The 25,342-nt window shown below is 42.1% G+C and overlaps 1 protein-coding gene and 1 long non-coding RNA gene across 2 annotated transcripts in view; one reads left to right on the top strand and one right to left on the bottom strand.

Annotated features, from left to right (window-relative positions):
• The window catches only part of CAPN15 (calpain 15), a 94,315-nt gene extending 70,787 nt beyond the window's left edge, over nucleotides 1–23,528 (bottom strand). The window contains exon 1 of the mRNA XM_083412418.1: nucleotides 23,291–23,528. The gene's annotated coding sequence lies outside the window, so the exon portion shown is untranslated. The remainder of the gene's footprint in view (nucleotides 1–23,290) is intronic.
• Nucleotides 23,529–23,578: 50 nt separating this feature from the next.
• The window catches only part of LOC310663987, a 32,736-nt gene continuing 30,972 nt past the window's right edge, over nucleotides 23,579–25,342 (top strand). Inside the window, exon 1 of the long non-coding RNA XR_014504718.1 lies at nucleotides 23,579–23,719. This is a non-coding gene — a long non-coding RNA (uncharacterized lncRNA). The remainder of the gene's footprint in view (nucleotides 23,720–25,342) is intronic.

Genomic DNA, 25,342 nt, shown 5'->3' with positions numbered 1-25,342 from the left:
CCTCTCATAGGAAAGATCTCACCAATCTTAACCATGGTTAAAGATTGGCAGCTTTATTACCAGCTTTATAATCAGTGCTAACTGATATTTACACTTAAGATATAAAACCAGGTTTTGAAGCTGGTTAAAAATCCCAGTAACAGCAAACCACAATCAGTGCTAGGTATTACTAAAAACAAGTCTTCTGGAAATGTTAACCATTGTGAAGGTTGAGGGAGGAGGCAGGGAGAAAAGGGTACATGTAACCCCACAGCGCAAGACCTTAGCCATGTGTAAGAAAAAGCCACATTATGTCTACACACCAACTCATTCTTTCAGCTCCCATTCCTCATCAATAAATTGGGAACAAGTCAACTTCCTATTGAATAGAATACACACATAGATAAGAACTATAAAATTCTTTGCACACTAAAGCAGCAACAATAATTGGCTTCCCCATCGTTTCTGAAGTATAAAGAACCTGTACCTGCTTGAGAACAAAAGCCTAGGGCTGTGTGTGCATGCTGGTGATGTTTTAATCGCAATCTACCTTCTGCCAAAAGAAAACCAACAGGTAAAGTAATATAGGTTCTAAGTAATTATATGCCTGTCTCACTGCAGTTTGTGTGTTGATTTATTGTTTGCACAGGGCTGTGAAGATGAAAAACACCTAGAACAGTGCTGAGCATTATTCAAAGTATTGGGTTCAGTAGCTTGCAAAATTCATGGGGACCAGAGGGGAGGCCCCACAAAGACATGAAGTGGCAAAAATAAGATTTGCTAAATATTTAACAAGCCATAACGGGAACTGCAGAAAACAGACACAAACACACATCTAAAGAATATCTCTGCGTTAGGGTGTGGGGAGGACCAACCCTCCCCATAGAACTAAATACATCACTGCTTGAGTTAATCTAATTTGGGAGACCCAATGCTGCAACAACAATGGAAAAAGACAAATAGGGGATTTAACTAATAGAAACAAATAGTTAAGCACCTATTTTGCTTCCTTTTGTGGTTTTAACGCATAATTACTACGTTTCAAGTGTTAAAGTTAATTATGCCTGCAAGAGCATTTCTAGAACAAATAAACTGATCTATTATGAAGCAATTTACTCCTTCCTATTCTCTGAACCATTTCCTCCCTCCCTTCCTTCCCCCACACAAGCACTTACAACAGATTAGGAGAAAGGAGACAGATAGGGAAGCTCTCCAGTCCCATCCATGCAAGGGGCTCTTCTTATTTCCTAGACCCAAAAGAGCATCCACAAGAGGAACACACTTGATTGCTGCCACTGAAGTCCCCTCTTCAGACCAAGGCGGAAGCAGCAGCCAGTCCTTTGGTCTCTGTTACCACACACTCATCACTGATTACGAATCAAAGCGGTAACAAGCAGGCAGTACGGCAGGTCTTATTTGACTCTTCTCTACACCAGTACTGATTAAGAGCACCTGTGAGGTAAATAGATCAGAGAGTTTGCTTATCCTGTAGCCTCCAAGACGAGATGTTCCCAAGTAGAGAGAGACTGAGTGTGCCTTTCACAATGCATGCCAAGGGGGTGGGGCATCCCACTGGTCTAAAGCAGCTGCATCCAGCCCCTAAACCTAATCACCCAGCTTTGTCCCGGGCAGTTGTTAGCCAAGGCTGGGAGTCTGTATTTGCAGAGGCAAAAGCAGTAGGATGAGCCAAGTAAATACTTTGCCCAATCCCTTACTGTCCAAGGGTACCCATCTTTTCTACCTTAGGGACCAGGCACCACAAGGGCTTGCCCTGAGTGTGCCCTTTCGGTACCAAAGCCAATCAAGAACATAAGAGAATAAGAAAAACGTTGCTGGATCAGACCAGTGGCCACCCCGAAGCCTATGGGAAGCCTGCAAATAGGATCTGAGTAAAACAGCACTTTCCCCTCCTGCAATTTCCAGCAGCTGGTACTCGGAAGCATACCTCCTCGACATTGGAGGTAGAACATAGCCTTATCCTCTTTTAAAGCCATCCAAGCTACTGGCCATGACTGCATCTTGTGGGAACAAATTCAACCCTTTAATTAAGGAATACTTTCTTTTGGCCAACCTGAATCTTCCAACATTCTTTTTCATTGGATGTCCACAAATACTAGAGTTATGAGAGAGGGAGAAACATTTCCCTCTATCCAAGTTCTCCTTGTCATACACAATTCTATACAGCTTTATAATGTCATATTTTACTCACCTTATCTCTAAAACAAAAAGCCCCAAATGCTGTAACCTTTCCTCACATGGGAGATGCTCTACCCCCTTGATCATTTTGGCTCACCTTTTCTGAATTTTTTTCCAACTCTACAATATCCTTTACAATATATACTACACAGTGTTCCAAGTGCAGTTGCATCACTGTTCCAATTCCTGGAACAAATGTTAACTTTCCATTTGGGTCATTCCACATCAAATCATTGCAAAAAACAAGGGTTTCGCCACCCACCGTTTCGGATTTTGATGAAACTTGGTGTACACCCTTCCCTTATGGTTGAAAGAAACCCCCTTAAATTTTCCCCCTCTTTCTCAAACGGTTTTAATTTTATAGCACTTGAAAGTTTCATGAAATCTGTGTTTCTGTCCCTCTTGAGATCCTCGGTCTTGTGTGCATTTTTATTTTTTTCTCCATAACCAATGATCAGATCTCTTTGAAATTTCACACAGAGCTCAATAACATGATGAGGATTTCAGGGGAAAATACACCGGCACTCAAAATATTTTATAAATGCCTTAAAAATGTATAAGTGTAGTTTTTTTTGGTGGTGGTGAAAAATGAGGTTTAGAAAACCTAAATTTTCCATGTGAGGGCACAATGGAATCAAAAGTTTTTGATGATGAAAATTATTGCAAAGACATGCTCTTCCTCAACAAAGAATAAAATTTATGGGTCTCTTATGTCTTTTAACAAAATTTTAAGTTTTTGGGACATCTTGGGGGGAAATGGCTACTGGCTACAACTTTCCTACAATCCATAGCTGTAATAGAAAAAATTAATGAAACAAAGTTGTTCGTCTTAAAATCTAAAATAATATTGGTTATTACAGGTTATTGTTGTTTTCAAAAGTGCAGGCTTGTTTTTCAATTTGGGGGTATTTAAAACTATGAAAATTGGTTATATCGTGAGCTCTGTGTAAAATTTCTTTCAGTCATAAGGGAAGGGTGTACACCAAGTTTCATCAAAATCCGAGATGGTGGGTGGCATGACCGCGTTGAACTGACATGGAATGACCCGTTTGCATGTGCAGAATGCCTTTCCTTCACTACTGACTGAGCAACAGCAGTCTGCCTCCACATATTTCAGAGAATACAGAGAAGGACCAAATCTCAGTGGTAGAGCACCTGCTTTACACGCAGATGGTCCCAAGTTCAATCTCCCAGGCATCCCTAGTTGGAAAAATCAGGTAGCAGATGCTTTCAGTGGAGAGTCATGCCCAGTCAAATGCAGAATTAATCTGACAGTTCCCAATATTCCCAAGGAACATGATTCCCAGAGCAAATGGCCTAGTTCCTTGGGTTTAATTTCCAGAACACACCAACAAACATTTTCACTAAGGCAGCCCATGAAAAGGCCCACTGCAATAGTCAGGTTTCAAGAAGAGGTGATGGTTGCTCTGTTCAAGCAAGCAAGAAAAGTTTGCAACATTTACCAAGGGACAGAAGTACCCTGAACTCATATGGGCACAGTCATCCATGCTCTGATAACATCCAGGTTAAGTTACTACAATGCCCTTTATGAGGACATAATTCATAAATGCTGGTTCCAGTTTAAAAATCCCAAAACTGAAGGCCCACCTGCTCCTGGATAAGTCTGTTGTTGAAACCTCTGTGGAATGCCCCACCGTCTGAGATTAGGTGGGTGCTTACCAGGGATAGGGCCTTTTTGGTGGTGTCACCTCATCAATGGAACTCTCTCCTGACATCCATTCAACTACTGCCGACTTAATGGCTTTTATGAACTAGGTGAAAACATTTATGTTTGCCCAGATACCTAATGGCTTCTAACCTGATTTACTTACTATTTTAGCTGCACTGCTGTTTTTAGGTCTGTTTGTATTTACTGTTAATAATGTTCAGTTTTTACATGATAGTTTTATTTGTAATATATTGCCGATTACAACGTTATTAAAACAATATAATAATGTTGTAATCCACACAGTGATCCATGGTGAATGGTAGGGAGCATATTTTTTAGAAGATAAAGTTAACTGCACTTGCAATAAGAATTTTTAGGTGATAGCTTGAAAGACCAGTGGAAGCTGAACTGGAGAACTTCAAAGCACACACACCCTTAGATGCCCTGCCAATTGCTAGTAGCACTTAAGGATTCTCTGAGGAACTGGATACTATATTCTCAAGAGGGGCAGGATTGTCAAAACTGCATTAACAACACTTACATTTCACAAACATTCAGGAGGAGTGGCAATCATCTTCAACACAGACAGAATCACAAAAGTGAAGTGTTTTGTATTCAAAAGCTGATCAGCACCAAGGTCAGTTGAGTTAAAACTTTTGTTTCAAACATAAAAAAACAGCAAGCTCTCAAGCACGGAGGAGGTAAATAAAAGGCTCCTGAAACTTCTACAAGCACCAACTCACCAGCCAGAAGTTAACTAGAACTGTTACAAGTGACTGCAAAGAGACACTGCAGAAATAATTCCAGGGCAGTGTCCAAATCAGATTGGATCATGGACGTACAGCATATGTGAAAATAAGAAAACACACTCAGTTTCCTTGCTTGGAATAAGAACCACATGAATGACGGATCCTGCCTTCTCTTTAGAAAGTAGAGCAGGAGGTCTTAGCTATCGCTTTGTCATTCAACCTAGAGGTCTGATGAAGCCTTATGAATCCCGTATCCTGTACTTTGAGCTAATGCTGAGACCTTGTTCTGATTTCTTGAATAAAGCTTTCAGATTTCCTCAAGCTAAGAGCGTGAGGACTGCATCTGATACTAAGCAGGACTGTTCCTGCTTATGTTGTGTTTTTGAGGAAGGACCATAGCTCAATGGTAGAGAATCTGCCTTGAGTGCAGGAAATCCCAGGTTTAGTCCGTGATGACTAAGGAGAAGGTTGGGAGAAACCCCTGCTCAAAAACCCTGCTGCCAGTCAGAGTAGGTAATACTGAGCTCGGCGGACCAATGGTCTGACTCGGTATACAGCGGCTTCCTATATTTCTATTCCTATCTGAACCAACTTGCAATAAAACAAAAAAGGAAATTCTTATTAACACCTATAGAAAAACACTTTTGCTACCAATTTAGAAGCTGGAAGTTCATTCTGAGAGCTAAGCAAGCCGCCAGTGATTAAACAGAACCCAATACATAATTTCAACAACAAAATAAATAAATACTGTAGAAGCCTGTGCTCTACTAAGCCAATTAACATTATTCCAATGAGGGACATCAGGGCACCTCATATTTTCCAGTTTATTAGCCAACTGTGCAGGGATTTTCTTATTTTAGTGTGCTGTTAACAAAAGTGTGTGTGGGCTGTCATGGTTTGGCTCATTAGCTACCCGGCAACAATTTAAGCAGCTCCCACACATGCACACACACATGCAGAAAGAGGAGGAGGAGGAAATAAAACCATCCATGGCCATGCTATTTAGCAGGGGTTCCCCCCTGCAGCTCAAGGATTACATTCAGCCCTTGGCCTAATTTCATGCAGGTGGAGGAAGCCTGGAGGAGAGAAGCAAGGGAGTAAAATAGAGGGAAGAGCCAAAACGGACGGACTGAGGGTGGGGAAGAAGCTCTCTGCAAGTGACAAAAAACCCCAGCAAGAATGGGGGGAAATGGTGGGGAGGAAAAGCCCTCAGCAAATGATCAGTTCAGATCTCTGACAAGAGTGAACTGTCCCTTAAAAAGAGAGGGAGAGAGAAAAGAAGGTGTTAGAAAGAAAAAGTGGCAGCCTGCACACTTTTAGCTCTGGTGTGACTATCTGCCAGAATACAGCCTGCATTAGAAAATTGGTTCCCCACCCTACACAGTCTCTACAAGGATTTCATAAGCTAGAAATTTCAACTTCTGGAGTTTTTTGCTCCTGTCCCTTATGACACACCGTCACTGTTTCACCTGGTCGCAGAAGAAGCAGCCATTAAATCAGCTCCATAGCTACAAATGTTTCTTAAGTTGTTGAAACCAGATGCGTTATATGATTGAAAGCTTTAATCTATGCAGTGGGGGTGTGCTATTAAATGCTACCAAGGCTTGACAGGAGAAGTCTTGTTAGGAGAAATCTTCGTACAAAAGAAAGCAACTTGGCCCTGCGTACTATGCTACTGCAGTCTTTAAGATCCATCTCAGGCTGTAACCCTATACATACCTGCAAAGATGCTGGTCCCACTGAAATGAACAGACATATACAGGATGGCACCATCAGAGTCCTACTTTGACCATATAACTCACATAGGTTCATGAGTTCATCAAAACCATAAATTAAATTACATGACACCTAATGCCCAGGTGGCTTCCACTTCCACCGAACCACGATCAAATCTTGCATTCAAAAGCAGCAATGATCTATGATCAAGCCAGCAACTCTGAACCAAAAACCATGTTTGAAATAGGCTAGCAAGCCAGTATTTATGTGAGGTATGGTTGAATGTATAGTTTTATACAATATCTGGACTGAGAAAAGTTATGGCAGATACTCCACTTTGCTAATTTCTTCATATTGTTGTCAAACCAATAACCCTGAAGACAGGCAAGCCTACTCGGTTCCTCGATGCAGTTCGGTCTTGGTGCACTTCTCCTGCAATAACAGCACAGCTCTCATCTGCTACAACTGGGTGCTGATTGGGTAAGCTACAGACCTCCCCATCTGAGGCTGTGCCAGTCTGTTCAGAGCAGCATTGTTGCTATTGCACATTCGCAGCCAAGAGATAAACATGACTAAGAGCCAGGCACAGTCTCCCTACAATATCTGCTGCACTGGGTTGCCCATGATTCAGCATTCAGGAACTCTGTACACTGCCAAGAGCAGCCAGGGCAAAAACACAAGTAACAAACCAACAAACAATGAAGCCAAGTATCAGTGAATCTGACTCCAGATTTGGCCTTGTAATGTTAAGGGATATCTACGACTACTACACCTTTTATTTATTTTTTACACAAGATACTGCAGTAGGAAATCAGTTTTCCTCACTGTAGTGTTTTCCTCACCGTAGTTATTTTACTTCTTTTGTTTGTTTTATTACTTTTTAGCACATTGTTTTATTCTGGACTGTAATACAATTTGTTTTTTTAATAAAATAAAAAGGCAGTACGAATGAAAGGCAAACCTTCACTTGCAGCAAATACAGCTTCTCTCTAAAGAAGGCAAGTTAGAGTTTCCACTTTTCACTGAGGTAGTAACACTCTCTCTGGGCTACACCGTTTCAGACTGAATATCCTCTGTACTGTACACAGAAAGCTAGCATGCTATGGAGAAAGATTTGGCATGCTGGCTTTCTATTTGCAGGAGTATTTATGAATGCTGGAGCAGTCAGTCATGCGACAACACACACCCCGTCCAGTCTAAAGTGATCCAGCCCAGACGCAAGGTTACTATCTCAGGGAGAACTATGCCTCAAATACAGACTAGACTAGAGAGACAGACCAGGGTCTAAATTCCAACTAGACCATGAAACTAAGTAGCCTTAGGCTGGCATCTGTTTCTCAAGATAGCCTACCTCAAGCAGTTGTTTGTGAGGTTAAAATGGAAACTTCAGCTGCTTGAAGAAAGGGTGGACCAAAATGTGATAAATCATAAAAGTGATACTTTGGACCATGACCCCAAGCTAGGGAAGAAAGGTGTTATTTCCTAGGACAAAGTATTGTACAAAACTAGGGAAATATTTCATAGCTGAGGAGCTACAGATGAAACAGACTTGCAGAAATTCAAATCTGTTGTTTTTTCCCCTTTCTCACTTAAATTCACCCACAAGAGTAAAAGTAAATTAAATCTAACTTGCTAAATTCAGTAATGCTATGCTTTTTCCAAGTCTCCAGAATCCAATATGATCTATCATCAGAAATGGTTCATCTCAGGTGCACTCGTGATCAGCATTCATAGTGCTGAAGTTTAGAGGGCAACATGACCATACATTATTAAGGAAGATAAGGAAAGCCAACATAGCAGTAAAAGGTGTGTCTTGTTCTAAAGCAGCACAGTGTTGCCAAAAAGTCTGTTTATGAAGTTATGTATGAGGAAATAGCTTGGGGCACCAGCTATACAAACAGGCAGTCTAAGAAGAAACAAACAGGCTTCTCATTCGCAACACGAACCAGTTTATGGAAGAGTAATACACCAAATTCTCTTGGGAAGGGTGAACAAGGAACAGATACTAGTCTAGATGTAAAGCAGCAGTGGCTGCATCAACACATGCAGCAGAATGAGGCGAGACTGAGGCGCAGAATGGGCAGCACCAATTCTGACTGAAAGTTTCTTTAATGCTGGCCTGTGTTCGTTTTGTTAAAAATCTTTGCAAGTAAGAAGTTAACGCAGCAGGGAGAAAGATTCTAACCACCCCTTTGCACACTTTACTTGTTTTCTAGGCACAGGGTGTTTGTAACGCAGGAAAACATTCAGACAAGTCATTCCCTTAATTGCAGTCTTAAGTGGCACAGCCCATCCTTCCACTTTATCCTGCTGCATGTCTACATGGGAATTTGTCATCATCTCTTTATACTTCCAACAATCATACACACACACACCCCAACTGCAATTTAAATATCACATGTGGATATTTATTGCACATATGTGCTGCTCTTCTTTGAGGACAGACATGGCACATAGAAAGGTATTTCGTATCCCACAACCATGGAACACTCACTCTTTAGAAATTCATTGAGCCCAATTAGCTTTCAGAACCGGCTCAAGATATATTTTGGGGAAAATGTAAATGAATGAAATACATGGAAGGCAAATATATTTTCCCCCAAACGAATCCTTCACATTCCTAGGGTTAGGCTACACATACACACATAAGATCACCCAGTCTCACAGAGCCAAAATCTCCAGTCTCCATTAAAACCCTCACACAGCAGATGATCTCATAAGATCAGGCATTATTCTTCCTCAGAATTTGTTATCAAAGGGTCTTTGGAAAACTCAAAACTAGAAATCTGACAGTTTGTTTTGTCTATTTGCAAGGAAGATGCCAAGATTCATATGAGCCATGCTGCCCATCATAATTATTGTAAAACTCCTCTACATCCTTTAAAAAGCACATATGCTTTACTTTTGCCTCAACATACGTATGAAGTAGGTAATGAATATCCCAATTTTACATACATAGTAGTGAGACTGAGAATAACTGATCCAGAATTGAACCCACTTCTTTCAGGATTACTTACTGGACCACACTGGTTCACAGCTCTGTTTATGTCCATATGTTGTGTACAAAGCTATACTCCGTTCAAGACAGACGGATGCCGCCAACAACAACTTGTTTTACAATACACTTTATGAGGTAGTTAATATAATAAAAAAACCTCGTTTCTGATCCCAGTGTTTCAATATTGCTGTCATCTCCCAACTCAAATCGTTCACTATGTTATAATTTCCTCCTTGCTGTCCTAGATTTCAGACGGTTGATATCTCTGAGAGGGCCGGTCTCAAGCTGGCACAGAGGTAAGGTTAACTTTAGACAGAGGAAGGTGACAATTTAATTAAGAACCACCATATGCATACAAAATGGAACAGAAGGCTCCACCTACCACAAGTATACCATCTCTCACAAAAGCAAGAGAAGGCTTTTCATACTGATAATCTCTCTCACACAGAGAAATCCCAAGTACTATGGGCTGAATACAAAATAGAGGAGTGTTACTTCATTAAAACTCAAACAGTGTATTACAAAAATAAAGACAATAGGGTAAAAAAAAATCCCAAATACATCTCCCAAAACAACCAAGTGCAACTGAAACCACACCTCCTTCCAGGATAAGGGTCATATTCAAAGCAGGATTGTATAAGGGCTCTAGGAAGGTACCGGCAATTACAACTCATAAGGGTCATAGATAGGGAGCCACAGGTTCTTCTTGGCAAAGCAAGTTACTTTCCAACAAGTCACAACATGAAAACAGGATTGATAGTATGTAGAAGCCCAATCAGTGATAACAACAACAGAGACTGGTTAGTGAGCAAACTGTTACCACCACCAATTAGTAGCAGTGCTAGGTGTGAGCAGAAGAGAAAGTGAAACACCTGTGAGAGGGAAGAACATCACCAGGAGGCGAACTAGTCAGTTCCATGGGAATTCATTTAGCAGTAGCACAGGCTTTGCAACCATGGGCCCAGCAACCAACTTCTCCCTTTCTATACTAGATTTTCACACATCTTCATCCAAGACTAGATGGCAAGTTCCTACAGAAAACCACTTCCCCACAGGCATCAAACAAATAAAACCAGTTAGTGCCCAGCATACTCGATTAGTTCCTGGTTCACTTGTGAATCAGATTCAGAAAGCTCTGGAAGACTCTGCTTGCTTCTGTGATAGCCAAGATGAGCAGATTACAGGTGGATAGTTGCAAGATGAAGGAGAAAGAGCCCTAGATTCCAACTAATGACTGGTGGCATGAAAACTCACTTCAATGGAAGACAAAGCTCATCCTAGCAAAACAACACTTGCTACTCTGCGAAGCAAAGGAAGAAGAAAATCCAAATTGTCCAGAACAGTACATGATCAAAGTGAATGAGGTCTCTACAGCTCAATCCACTGGGGTTTGTTAGGGGTGGGGTGGGGCAAAGGGGTCAACCCATTATGCTGTGGAAGAACCAAATTTGACTCTGAGTGGCATAAACCACATCAGTCTATATCCCTCTGCTACTCTTCTTTGTATCAGACTGCCCCTAAGTATTCCTCCCACATGCTGCCAGGTAAAAAAGCAAATGGAACCTCAGATTCCTCCCTTTTATGGCCAGCCACTTAAAACTTATCCAATTCAATGATGCTTGCCTGAGCTGGTTGACCCAAGGTCTTATATGCTCCCATAGCAACACTCTGGTGCACAGACAGCACAGCTAAGGTCACCTAACAGCAAATTGTGGTGAAAGGCAAGCAGAACACAGCACACATATACAGGAGGTAGATATCGGAGAAAGTGAGAAATAATTCCACAAAACCACCCATTCTTTGCACTGTTCTATGAGACGTCTAATACAAATGGGCTTTGAATTCTGGCTGACTTTGATATTCTTTGGGGCAAATTTTAGCCTTAACTCCACTGTATCAATGTATGCTGTGGACTATGGATTGAAGTCTGGTCTTAACTAGAAAGTAGTAAAGGACATCCCGGTTATATTTTATAATAATATTAATTTATTACTTATACCCTGGCCATCTGGCTGGGTTTCCCCAGCCACTCTGAAAAGCTTTGGCTAATGCTGCTTACAGCAGGCTTGCCTTTAGTCATCAACCTTATCCAAACTTCTGTATCTACTATGCGGTTCCTCCCACTACATCATCTACATATTTTCAATTAACCCAAGCTTGTTTTATTATGCCATCATTTTAAAATGGTTCAATAAAAAGTATCCTCTTACCTTTTTTGCATGTCTCACTCTAGGTATACCAACAACCACAACCAAATTAGAGATCTGCTGCTTGAGATACCCTAAATATGAACTTTTTGTCTTCTTGGATCTCTTTTTCAAAAGTCATCATGTACAGTGGTACCTCGGGTTAAGTACTTAATTCGTTCCGGAGGTCTGTTCTTAACCTGAAACTGTTCTTAACCTGAAGCACCACTTCAGCTAATGGGGCCTCCCGCTGCCGGAACACAATTTCTGTTCTCATCCTGAAGCAAAGTTCTTAACCCAAGGCACTATTTCTGGGTTAGTGGAGTCTGTAACCTGAAGCGTATGTAACCCGAGGTACCACTGTATATAAAATATGGGTGCAGAGTTGTGTAACCAATGCAATTAATGGCAAACTTCAGATTATATGCCATGAGACTCAGAAAGGGTCATGCAAAACACAGTTATGTCTAAACCTTGATCTAGATATTATTCGTGGAGTCCAAAGAGAAGAAAAATACTGGAAATTCAAGGTGATACAAAACAGGCCTTTCTCTCATCCCAAATTCATTATTCAGATTCATTTTTTTAAACAATTGCGACCAACCCTCACCCAGAAGGTCTTAGAAGGTCTAGCCATTTTACAAGGATCATGATCTCAAAGTAGCCCCAAGCTAACACAACTCTGAACAATCATCCACATCGCCAAACATATGTTTCCCTACAAGCAACTGCTGATGTTTTTCAGAGGGGAAAAAATTCATTTGAAAAGTTCATTAGTAACAATGAATGGATGCCAACTGCAAAATAGAAAGTTTGACCATTTCAAAATGTTTAGTTTTGTTTACTAAACAAATATTTCCAAGCAATTTGGATGTTTGGATGTCTTCATGAATGTGTGCACTCTTATGTAAACTTTCACCTACTGTATGCAGTATCTAGTTGAGACACCTGTACTGCAGGGCCCTCAGGGGTCCCTTACAACTCTACTATTCTATGACTCTGTGCTAAACTAGATCACTCTACAGGGTGTCACAAAAATGTTCAATGTAAATTGATTTTTTGGGATGCAAATTACCCAAATTTCCACAGGGTCCCCCCCCCCCGAAAACCTACATTCCTGGCAGCTTCCTACAGAATGACAACGATGTGTGGGTGTGGGTGCATTTGTGAGAGAAAGTGCCAAGGCCAGCAGGAAGAACAGCTGGCTCCTTCATCAATGAGCCACAGGGCTGCTAGTTCTTAGAACCGCCACTATGGCACAATGCTTCATTTCATCTGGAACATGCCTTCTGTCCCTTCCCAAGAGTTCAGGAGGACAATATATAGCAGGTGTGGGTTTTCCTTGTCACCGCCACATTGTTCACTTTTCATAAATGTCTTCTCAAAGATTGAAAAAGAACAGAACTACAGTCCTAGAATTCAGCAACTCCCAGTAATTGAAGGCTTGATATCAAGTGAGTGAGTGAGTGGTGGATGTGTAAATCCATTTTAGAAGAAAACCACATTTGTGGCTTTTTGAAGAATAATAGAACTGTAGAGTCAGAAGGGACTCTGAGAGTCATTTAGTCAAATTCCTTGCAATGCAGGAATCTTCTGCCCAATGTGGGGCTCGAACCCAGGACCCTGAAATTAAGCAATCATGTCACATTTAGTCCTCAGTTTCTGATGCACTGCGTTACAAATCAATAAATAAGAAGGGGGGTGACAATTTAGACTAGATACAAGAGTTTAATTTTAATTTTAATTTCCCAAACACTCTGTGTACAAGGTAGCCAATGCTACCTTGTTCTTCTGGTGTGTACTCCTGTTATGATACAGAATTTCATTCTGTATTTCTAATCTGTTTAAAAGTGCTTCCCAGAGGAAAGCAGTAAGCATTTTAAAGTCCAGTCACATGCAGCTGTAACGAAGCTACACCCCTCCAAAATAGTAGAATTAGCTTGCCTCTGCTTGCCAGAAACAAGTGTTTCCTTTATGGAAAGACTGCTACCCCATCTCCACTGCAAACAGCAAACTCCCCTCTCTTGACTCAGCAAGCTGCATCTAGCTACAAGGTCTGTACTTGCTATCTGCTAGTAGTAAAGTGTTTTTTCAACCTGTATTTGCAAGTTGCAAAAGACACAAACAGACAAGAACTCAAAAGCCAGATTCGTATCAATGTTTATTCAACTATTGTTTTAAAGATGGGAGTCCAGAGAAATAGAAGAGTGCAAGGGAACAAGTTACTCTCCCTTCCCCATGCCCTCTCTTGTCTTCTTTCAAATGAATAATACTTAGCACACTTACATAGGGACTGATATCTTAAAAGTGCTGTACTTACAGATCAGCTAGTTAATGTGTCACTTGGCAGAGTATTTATAAAGATTTACCTTCCTAGTAAACCTTATTTAATGGGGGCGGACAGATTTTTCAGCAGCAAGAGAATAGGGTAGAGAAGCCTGTTATCTTTTGGAGAGATAAGGCCTAGGCTAGCTTGGTAATTAGATGGGAGACTACAATACGTCTGAGGCTTTAGCTGGAATGCTGCTCTCTGGACAAGGTGAGCCTTCAGGAAATGTGTTGTCTGAAAACTAGTACGGTGTATAAGTGTCTCAATTATTAGATTATAAATTCACATTTCAGATATCAGATCAGCCCCAGGCAGTAGTCCCAGGTAAGCCACAATCTCTTAAGCTTCAGTTCTCCTTCTCCAATACTGTACAATGTCACAGGGTTATTGTAAAGCTTATTAGACTAAGAATAATTTGAAAGATCCTGTAAAAAAAAAAAACAAATGAAAATGCAGAAAGAAGAACACAAACCCCTGAAAATGCCTGGATGTCCATTGGAAGGAACCCATGAAGCAGTCTAAAGGCAAATGATACAGCTACTTGGTGAAACTAAGCAAGCCTGTCTGGTTTGTGACTGGAAAGCTCATGTTTTTAAACTTAATTGTTCTATGGTTTTATTGCTGTAACCCCCCCCCAACTCTGTGTGTGTGTCAGAGAGAGTGAGGGAGATCAACATACAGATATTAAAACAAACAAAATATTCAATAAAATGGATATTCAAACAAAAGATATAATGAACTGAATAAAACAATAATGAAGTTAGGGATCCTGGGTAATTTCTTACATTTGCACCCCTTTCCTAAATAATAGAATACCAAACACAGGTATTTATTTATTTATTTTATTTATTTTTATTAGAGTTATATACTGTCCTTCATCAAAAGATCTCAGGGCAGTTCACAAGAAAAAAGACACAAGAGAAAAGCAGAAAAAAATAGTCAAAACAGAAGCAACACACATTTAAAAAAAGCACACACATTTAAAAGGCTGTAGAATATGAATCCACCAAAGGCATGGCTGAAGAGGAATGTTTTTGCCTGGTGCCTAAAAATATATAATGACAGTGCCAGACAAACCTCCCTGGGGAGAGCATTCCATAAATGGGGGTCACTGCAGAAAAGGCCCATTATTGTGCTGTCACCCTGCAGACCTCACATGGAGGCGGCACTTGAAGAAGGGCCTCAAATGATGTTCACAATGTCCAAGTCGGTTCCTATCAGGAGAGTTGGTCCTTGAGGTACTGCGGTTCTGAGCTATTTAAGGCTTCATAGGTCAAAGCCAGCATTTTGAATTAGGCCCTGAAACTAATTGGTAGCCAGTGCAGTTGGGCCAGGATTGATGTAACATGCTCAAACTGTCCTTCCCCAGGGAGCAACCTGGCCACCGAATTCTGCACCAGCTGGAGATTCCGAACCATCTTCAGAAGCAGTCCTACACATAATGTGTTACAGTAATATAACCAAAAGGTTACCAGAACATAGATAACGAAAGTTAGGCTAACCCTGTCCAGAAAGGGGCACAGCTGTGCCACCAGCTGAAGTTGATGAAAGGAACACCATGCTGCTGAGGCCACCTGAGCTTCAAGGAGTACGCCCAAGCTACGTATCCGCTCCTTCAGAGGTAGTGTAACTCAATCAAGAGCAGGCAACCTCTCATCCACCTGATCTAGGGAACCACTCACTAACAGTGTCTTAGTCTTATCTGGACTGAGCTTCAATTTTTTGGCTCTCCTCCAGTCCATTACCTAGATAAGACACATTCATTTACGTCCTGGCAGATGTTGTTACAAAGATGGGTAACATCAGGTGTCTTTAGAATATTCCTGGGACCACAATAGTGCTTTGATTAAATACAAATTTACTTTGAACCAAATGTGAATGAAAGAAACATGGTTTTATTGTCAGCACCTTTTTCTGAATAACACTAAGCTATGGCCTCAGATGCAGAAGGCTACAGGCTCAATTTCTCACATCTCCAGTTAAAGAAAAGAGCTTTGTTGCTTTGTAAGTAGAGCTGGACTAGATGGATCACTGGTCCATTTTTGTACAAAGCAGTTCCATGCAAGCAAACATCTAGAACTGGGCTAAACAGCTGCAAAAAGAAGAAACAAAACTATTTCCTTGAAATGGCTTCATAGCCACTTGGGTACAAAAAAGGGCAATGTGATCTGAGGGTAGAATTTTTCAGGTTTCTGTTTTCAAAAAACCATCGACTAAGAACATCTTCCACACACATACCCTTCAGCAGCTTCCCAGATATGGAAAAGCCTCCCAGGCTTAAAGCCAAATACTAGCACTAAGAACCAGTTAACTGGGAAAACCACAATCTCCCTTCTGCCAAATCAGAACAGCTTTCCAATCACCGAAGTTATGTTAGCTAGATTTAAAGCAGAAAGCATACACTGCCCCTGAGCCAGACATCAACTTGCCTGCCCTTCTAATTACATCAATATAAATGCATTATCTTTGCTGTCAAAGTTTGGCTTTCACTAAAATAGCAGCAGACTTGTGCAATGTAAAGCTCAAAGGCGGGGACTGCAATCTAGAAATCCTTTCTTTAGGCCAATTGCAATCTGGATCCTACTCTGTTCCCCACAAGCCTCTTCAGTCTCACACTGATTTCGGAAGAAAAGCCTCTGTGTGTCTAACAGAACAATAGCAATAAGAGAAGCAATAATAATGCACAGCTACTCCTTTCCATTCTTTTCCTGTGTCAGGAAAGAGCACTTGAGCATTTGGTATTTCCCTTCATTGAAGCTTCAATGAATGGGAGACTGGAGAAAGCAAGTCTACATCCTCTCTCCTTTTGTCTCCTTAACGGTAGTCTAACCATCAAGCAAATGATAGTGAATGCAGGTAAAAACAAATATTCTTCTTAGAAGGGATTAGCTACCCAGGAACCAGCCCCACTGTGAGGCTAGCATACCAAGATATATTAGATATAAAGCTAACCTGAAAACAGCAAGTCACAGGTCAGGACAACACAGGAAAAGCTTATTGAGATCTCAATGAAAAGGACTGTTTAAGGGCAACCAGGAACCCCAGCCTTGCTAACTAACTACAAGCAGGTAGGGCCAATTCACATAGGTTTTACTATTTATTTGTATTCCACGCTTCAATGAGGCAAGACGATCTCTCCCTTTGATGAAAGCAACCCTTAGCACTGGTAATTTATGGCAATCAGTTTTAGCTTATAACTTTTAACTGCTGCCTCCTGCATTGTTATTGCTGCATTAACAGCATCAAAGTGACCTATCCAGGGTGCAAGCCTGGGCAGTGTGTAAGGAGGTCTTGGGCAGCACACAGGACAAGGCCCCCCTCCTTGGCATCACTGATGTGGTCCAAAGGAAATGAAAACAATACATTTTGCACCAGTTTGGCCAGAAGGAAGCATACCCCGGTCAATAACGCCATGGTGCACCTGCAGCAGCACAACCTTCATCTGCCCCAGAGCTGCAACAAAACATGGCTCTTCCATATTGGTATTTACAGCCACAGCAGGTAGTATAACTCTCCAACAGTTTGGCTTCACCCCCAAAGGCACTCTTCCATTGTCTCAGGAGACAGACGTCAACCAACCACAATCCAAAGGAAAACTGGCTTCCAGACAGGTAGCAGCACTTGAAATTCCAAATAAAATGAAAAGCAAAAGGTTTATTGGAGAACAGGGTTATCCACAGGCCTGGATCCAGCTATAATGGAGAGGTGCCTGGCAACTACTACCTTTCCCTTTGATGACCGCAGTGATGTCAGTGGATAACTGAAATGAAGAGACTCTCAATGAATCTGGTTCTTAGGCATCACGGAGTTCTGACCTACTTTACCTACACACCTGTCAGCAACAGCAAGAGTAACAAAGTGGTTACAAACCTGAACTAGAAATGGAGAAACCTACGTTCAAATCTCTACTCAGCCATAAAGTCCACTGAGTGAACTTGGGACAATCACCTCCTCTTTCATCCTCACAACTCTATGAAGTACGTTAGGATATGAAATAATCAAATATGCCACCTAGAGCTCTTTGAAGGAAGGATAGCAATAAGGTGTGAAAGGGGAAGAGGGACGAGACACCAACAATTTCTTCCTTTCAGTGCCACAACAAGAGTTCAAGCACATTATGGCATTTCCATACATAGAAGTGTAGAGTTGGAAGGGACCACAAGGGTCATCTAGTACAACCCCCTGCAATGGAGGGACCTTTTTGCCCAACATGTGAGTCTTTCTTGCATTATGTAAGAATCTGATAAATTGGGAGAGAACTCAAAAAGAAAACAAAATGTTCAGTGCATCCAAAGTACAAATCACATTTATATAAGGAACTAATTTAACCTTAGATGTGGAAATGCCCTTTGAAGTCCATTGTCCAGGCTCTGAATCTACCCAAATGGCACAGTTGCTTGTTCAATGTAAGCAATCTAAAAAGGAAGCTGAATGGAGAAGCTGGAGCTCTTTCCATCTCTAAAAGGTCCCTGACCACTTCAAGCCCAGCTTGCTTCCCTTTTTGTAACAAGTCAGTATTTTAATTTACTTCCAAATAAGCAAGCTTAGGATCAAAGCTCCACTGTGTTAATGGGGCTTATTCTGAAATTAGGCTGCATAGTTAACTAAGCTTAGTACAAATGACACTTAAAGCTTAAACACAGCTTAGGCGCTAGATATGTTTCATGGGTCTATGAAATGTTTTTTTTGCCAGTTCAGGGTTACATCTTCTGTACTCCATATTTAAAAGATAATACCAGGGAGTGGGAGAATAATAATAAATAGAATGAACGAATCACATTGAAAACATTCTTCCTATATAATTCAACAAGAAATCAGGCTATGCTGGCGATTAAACCACTAGCCCAGAATTGGAGAGAAACAGGGTAGACTTTGTCCAAAGACAAAACAACAAGACAAAAAGAGTTGAAGACCTTCATGCTCCCTTCCAACTCTACAATTCTATAGAAAAATATCCAGGTGTACTATGAGTAGAAGTATCAGAAAAGAAACTAAGACAGAATCAAAGATTTCAAGTCATTTTAAAGAAACAAAACAAAATTCTCACAAAGCAAAACCCGTTATACAGTACTGTATATGCTACAGCCAGACGCACAATCAATAAATGCTAAAGGAGAAGGTTTTAAATTTCCAAAGCAAGAGAAATGGAGGACAAAGAGGAAGCACGGTATTCCAGTATAATGCCCAAGATGCAGCATTTACCGGTACTACACCCATAACTATGCTGACACTATGTGAGCACCACCACAAATCAGGATGGCGCCACAACAACACATGGGCACCGCCTCACTGCTGCAGGGCTCTTGTAATATTTGTTTTTATTTAGAAGAGAACAGACACGTCAGACTAAACGCTAGGTTTCATGGTATAGGTACATCTATTCATCACATTTGTATCCTGCACTTCCTCATAAGAGTTCAGGGTAAGTCACATATATTTATCCCTTTTTGCCCTAACAACAATTCTGTGAAGTAAGCAAAGCTCAGAAACAGTGATTATGCTTAAGGAGACACAGTTGAGCATCGTCAAAGAGCAGTGATATGAACTCAAGAGTTCCTGGTCAGCAGTTGAATGCTGTCCACTATGTACAGTAACTTTGGCTCAAGTACAACAGAACTCATCTTGAACTATGTAATCACTGGTGCTTTTGGATTTCCACCCCACTACCCACCATGTGCCATTTATGGCTACCTGCATATTTTCTTCATGACACAGACATTCACTGTTCCTTTTCATTACTGGAAAGCCAAAAAAAAAATGCATTTTGAGAAAACACGCAACTGAACAAACACAGTGCCTTAGTTTACACAACACACTAAAGCAGCTTTGTATGTAGGGGTGCATAAACATTCAGTGAAATATATTGAAGGTTTACACTGATCACAACCTTGAACCCCCCTGCAAAAAGCCTACCCAACAAACTTCTCCTAATGCACCATTACCACATATCTGAACAATATTCTGCAATACTAGCTGTAGGAACAACCAAGGTAAACCAGAATTTGTTTAAATACAGATTGTTGTCAGGTGTGTTTTGCGACTGGTGCAGATCCAATTGCGACTACGTGGAGATCTCTGGATACCAGGTTGGCGACTGGGGAAAGCAAAATGTCACTTAGAGAACGATCTGAAAGATTTTCCTTGAAGCTTGATTTTTTTTTATTCTAGATTGTTTTGTTAGATGTTTTAACCACTTTGATATTCGTTCTTTAAAATACAAAGTGGTATAGAAATGAAAATAACAACAACAACAACAACAACAACAACAACAAACCCCACTAACGGAACAAACAGCGCCTAGGTATGCCCTTGTGGCGACTGTAACCTAGGCTCAAGGTGCAATTTGCTGATTAGATTATATATCTGAGTTTCTAACACTGATTGTTGTACTGAGGTAGCATGTGAGAATACTAAAACTGGCATTAGAAATCAGCATATCACCCACCCACTAAAATTCAGGCATAAAAGACAACAGGTCAGGGATAACAAGGCATTTCCACCAACTGCGGATTCCAGACCAGAAACCTAAACTTCATTCATTCAACCGGAGACATTGTCCCCTGTCCAGCACAAGGACAGGGGACCAAGAATCTTATATTGCACTTCTGGCTCTGCCACTGAGTCACTGTTTGACCTTAGACCAAAGCACTACTTCAATCCAGTGTATCTATTTCCCTGTCTTATTGGCGCCCGCAACACTTCCTTGCCTCAGAGCAGGATTTCTCCTGTTTGAGAAACGCACAGTTCTTCAGAAGAAACTATGATTAACACTGTTGTGGTACAATTAATAAAATTCATTAAAGAGTAGAGCAAGGATTCAGTGCAACCCTCAAAAGTGCCTGCCTTCTAATTTATAAGATGTTTTGAAAACAAATATATACAGTCATCAACTCCAAGAGTCTTCAAAAGGATAGGCATAAAAAACCCAAATCACTGAGAACACTTTACACAAAGACATTCACAGACATCCTAGACAACCAAGTGCATATTTAGATATATTTGCATCTTACTGCTTCCAAGTGCTTTTTATTCCAAGGCTTATTTGGGTGATTAAAACATGTTGATTTCCCAATGTTCTGGGGCAACTTCTTTTTTAAAAATTTAAAGATTGACATACATTCATATTTTCCTAGAAAACCACACTCTACTCAGCATTACTCACATATATAATGCATAAGAAATTCTACAGGAACCACTTCCCCCTCTGACTTTTTGTCCATTGATCTCATGTTTTGTGCCCCTATAACAGTACAGGAACTCCAACATGGATAAGCTCAATTGGGGTAGGGAGGAGAAAATAAAGCTCATTTTCATTATTGTGACACCACACAGCATTTTTTAAGAAACCACCTACTATGCTTCAAACTGTTATCCAGGGGTTAGTGTTTGAGTCAAAGAAGGCAGCAAAGGGGGGTCTCTCCAAGATATGACTAGTTCAAACAGGATTGTTATTTATTTAAAATTACACTGCTTAATATAAAAGCCTCTAAATTGTTTACTTGAAGATTAACAATAATGCAAGAACATTCATTAACATTTCTTAAAAACTAGATACAAAGTGCAACTGTATATCACTAATAACATTGAGTAGCTGAAGTCAGGCATGCGCCAAAGCGCATCGCTAGTTAGGAGTCCCCTCAGCATTGCACCCCCATGGTTGTCTAGAAAGGTGGGCAGGAGGGCGAGAATGTCTCGCACCATCTCAAAACTTCCCAGGCACTCCACAAGCAACGTACAGAAGACCTGGGGAAGCACATCCCTCACTTGATGAGGAATACCCCAAAAGGTTGGAAGCAGTGGGAGATATGACGCACACTGCATTGTAGCAGAAAAGAACTGAGAACTAGGTGCACATCAGAATGGGACTAGGAAGGGGACCAGTCTCACGAGAAGTTAATGCTTGCTCTCCAAGGCTCTGGGACAGTCTCTCAGATCAAACCCAAAAATGCTTCCTCAGGCACCCTCAACCAGTTAAGGGAGTCTGTTGAGAGGCCCTTGACTCCTGGACAAAACCGTCATCTCCAAAGTGGTCCCTAACTATGGAACAACCTCCCAAGAGAAATTCTTCTGATCCAACCCTATTAATAAGTTTTAATTTGATCAGACGTTTTTTTAATACGTAACTTCCAATGTTATGTTTTTCATCTGTGAATTCTGAAGTAGTTTTTACAACAATGTTTGTGTCTGCACTTGTTCTTGTGGTTTTCATGATGACGTTTTAACTATTTGTCTGCTTTTTATTGTTAGCATTGCATTTTAAAAGCAAAAGAAAAAACCTTGTGAGACTTTCTCCACCTCAAATTTGATGATGATGTTGATGATGATTAGTTTTAAGAGGCAGGATATAAATATTAAAACAAGCAAAGCAAACAGAGAAGCAGCAGCAGCCTCTGGGCCAAAAGGGGTGTGTGCTCACATGCAGTCTCAACCTCAGTGGTGGTGGTGTGCCCTCTGCTGTGAGCTATTTATTTATTTTCTTCCATTTATATCCTGTCTTTCTTCCATCATGAAACCCAAGGCGGCATACATATGGCTTCCAAAGCAGTCTCCAATCCAGGGACTAAACACACCCAGAACATTAGTTCCATTATTTTTGTTTTGTATTTGAAATTCATGTAGTGTTCCACAACGTTGGGACTTGTTTAAGCACCTTCGGCTTCTAAACTGGTGTTTTAACTTTGGGGGTGTGACAGGCTTTATCTTTGCTGTTACCCATGTTGCTTTTCATTTCACGGTGCATGCCAGACATTCTTTTTTTATAATTACTGCATGCCAATTATGACAAAACATGTTACATGATGGGGTGGTCCACAAATACTGTTCAGCCAGTGCGGCGAAGCAGTTAATAGCATTATATAGACTATGACGTGGGAGAACAGGGTTCAAATGCCGCCCCACCCCCACCCCCCAACTCTGTCATGAAGCTCGCTGCATGACCTTGAGCCAGTCACCACCTCTCTGCCTTAGCCTACCTCACAGGGTTGCTGTGAAGATAAAATTGAGGGGGTGGGTGGGTGGGTTAGAACCATGCAGGCCACCTTCAGCTCCTTGACAAAAAGGATCAATGTAATAATAAAAATGAACAAAACCAACAGATACAGCTTACAACAAAATAAATGAATGAACCAAGAACTGAAGTGCGGCTGATGGGCGAAAGCGAATATCCCTCTTAGGGAGATTATTATGGAGAAGGAATGAGGAAGCTTTCGTTTTTATTTGCGTGTGTTTGACTATCTCTCGCCTCATTAAAAAAATAATAATAGGGAAGGGGCGACTCACCTAGCCCACCACCACACGCCCCCCCTCCAGTACGCGCACGCGCGCCTCCCCCTCACCGGGGGCGCGCCTTCCCTTCCCCCACATTCTCTGCCCCCCCCCAACTCACTCTCTCTCTCGCGCGCGCTCTTTGGCGTTCTCTCCCTCCCTCCCCCTTCCCCCCCCCCGCGAGGGTCGCGCGCTCAGACTGACCGTTGATGAGGGACGCCCTGGCGGCGGCGGTGGCTTCAACGACTGTTTGCTGGCTGGCGGCAGGCTGACCGGTTTCCTTTCTCTCCCGTTCTCCTCAGCCCCGTCTCCGCACTACTCACCGCCACTTACTACCACCTACCCCGCCTTGGGCGGCCGAGTAACTTTGACCCCCACCCTCCCGCCTCCCACCCCGCCCGGCTCTCTCCCGCCTCCTCAGGAAACCGTTTCCTTTTTCTCTTTCCTTTTTTTTTTTAACCCCCCTCAGCCCCAAAGCGGAGGCAGCCAGCTATAACAACCGCCCCCCCCCACGCTCCTCCTCCCAGAGTCCAGAAGCCGGCCCCTTACGCCGCTTCCGTAGCGTAGCGACTCACCGAGAAGCGAAGAGCCCGCCCTGCGGAAACAGCGCCGAAAGCCGTCGTGAATACGAAGGTGAGGGACTACAAGCCCCAGAGGGCCTGGCGGGAGGCGGGAAAACGGATGTGGTAGCCCTCGGTGGTGAGGGAGGCTCGCTTCGGGAGTTGTGGTCCTGCAAAGGAGGGAGGTTTTTATTTTTACCTCAGTCTGGAAGGAGTTGAGAAAGAACGCGTAGATGCTGATTAAAGGCGAAAGGGAGGCGAGCTGTTTTTGCGGTCGCGATGTCCTAACTGGAGTGTTACCCAGGCCTGGAAAGGAAACATAGGGTTTTGACTACAACTCCCAGGATCCTCTGCGCCTCCCACCCAGCCTGGCAGCTGTGCGGCAGCGGCGGCTCACCTGGGGCTCAGCTGGTGGGCGGGGCTAAGCGTGATGCAAAGCTATGCGCTGCCCCAGGCAGCTCTCCCGTACCTTTTACGTGCGCTTTATGCGGTCTTCGGTAGCTGCAGCCGCCCACCGCCATCGGGAAATAAAAAGCACCCAAAAAGCTCATTGGAAAAAGCAGTGCCGGAACGACGACGCGTCAGTTGAAGGCGCTACTCGCACAGGCACGGGCAACTTGTAAAAGCAAAACAATGGCAATAGGAATTGAGAACTAGGATCTGATTTTTCCCCACCTCAGCAATACCACTTTACATCCAAAGCTACGCACATCTAAGCAATAAATAATCAAGAGCCCACCCACAGTCAGAGGTGCAGTTTTTTATTTATTTAAAAGTACTTCTAAAGCACTTAACTAAAAAAAAAAAAAGGCTTTAGCAGAGTCACCCTTGTTTCAATGACACTTTAACATACTGAAGCCAAGAACTTGAGGATTCAACCCTGAGCACGAGTACTCCAGACTACAAGATTTTGATGCAGGACCCAGTTGAAAAGTACAGTTTGAAAATACATTGACCTTGAAATCAAAGGAGTGCTCTCAGCTTCAATTACCTGCAGTTTTCAATATCAAATGGAAAACACATAGCAGCTTCCTTTTCAGAAGCTAGCTGTTATCTACTGGCCATTTTAAGTTTACCCATTAGCAATTTGGCTCTTCAAAGCTTTTCTCTGCCTATGGCAGTTCCAAGCAAGAACTTGGGCCTGCACATTACCTATGGAGGTGTAAGGACTCTAGATATGTGTAATTTGTACACAAGTACAAGTATCTTTGTTTGTTTGTTCAGTCATCCTGAGAATAAAGCACTGGGCCCAGAAAGCAATAGTCAATGTTAAGACCTCACATTCAGGATCTGCACATGAAACTTATGACAATGCAGTTCTAGAGTCTCTTTTCACCTCAGTGAAAAGATTTAGTCCCAAATACCTTTTGGGAATGGGACGCGGGTGGCGCTGTGGGTAAAAGCCTCAGTGCCTAGGGCTTGCCGATCGAAAGGTCGGCGGTTCGAATCCCCGCGGCGGGGTGCGCTCCCGTTGTTCGGTCCCAGCGCCTGCCAACCTAGCAGTTCGAAAGCACTCTTGGGTGCAAGTAGATAAATAGGGACCGCTTACTAGCGGGAAGGTAAACGGCGTTTCCGTGTGCGGCTCTGGCTCACCAGAGCAGCGATGTCACACTGGCCACGTGATCTGGAAGTGTCTCCGGACAGCGCTGGCCCCCAGCCTCTTGAGTGAGATGGGCGCACAACCCTAGAGTCTGTC

The sequence above is a fragment of the Podarcis tiliguerta genome (genome assembly GCF_965153285.1).
Source record: "Podarcis tiliguerta genome assembly, chromosome: 14".
NCBI classification, from domain to species: domain Eukaryota; kingdom Metazoa; phylum Chordata; class Lepidosauria; order Squamata; family Lacertidae; genus Podarcis; species Podarcis tiliguerta.
This window is presented reverse-complemented; position numbering and strand designations above follow the sequence as displayed.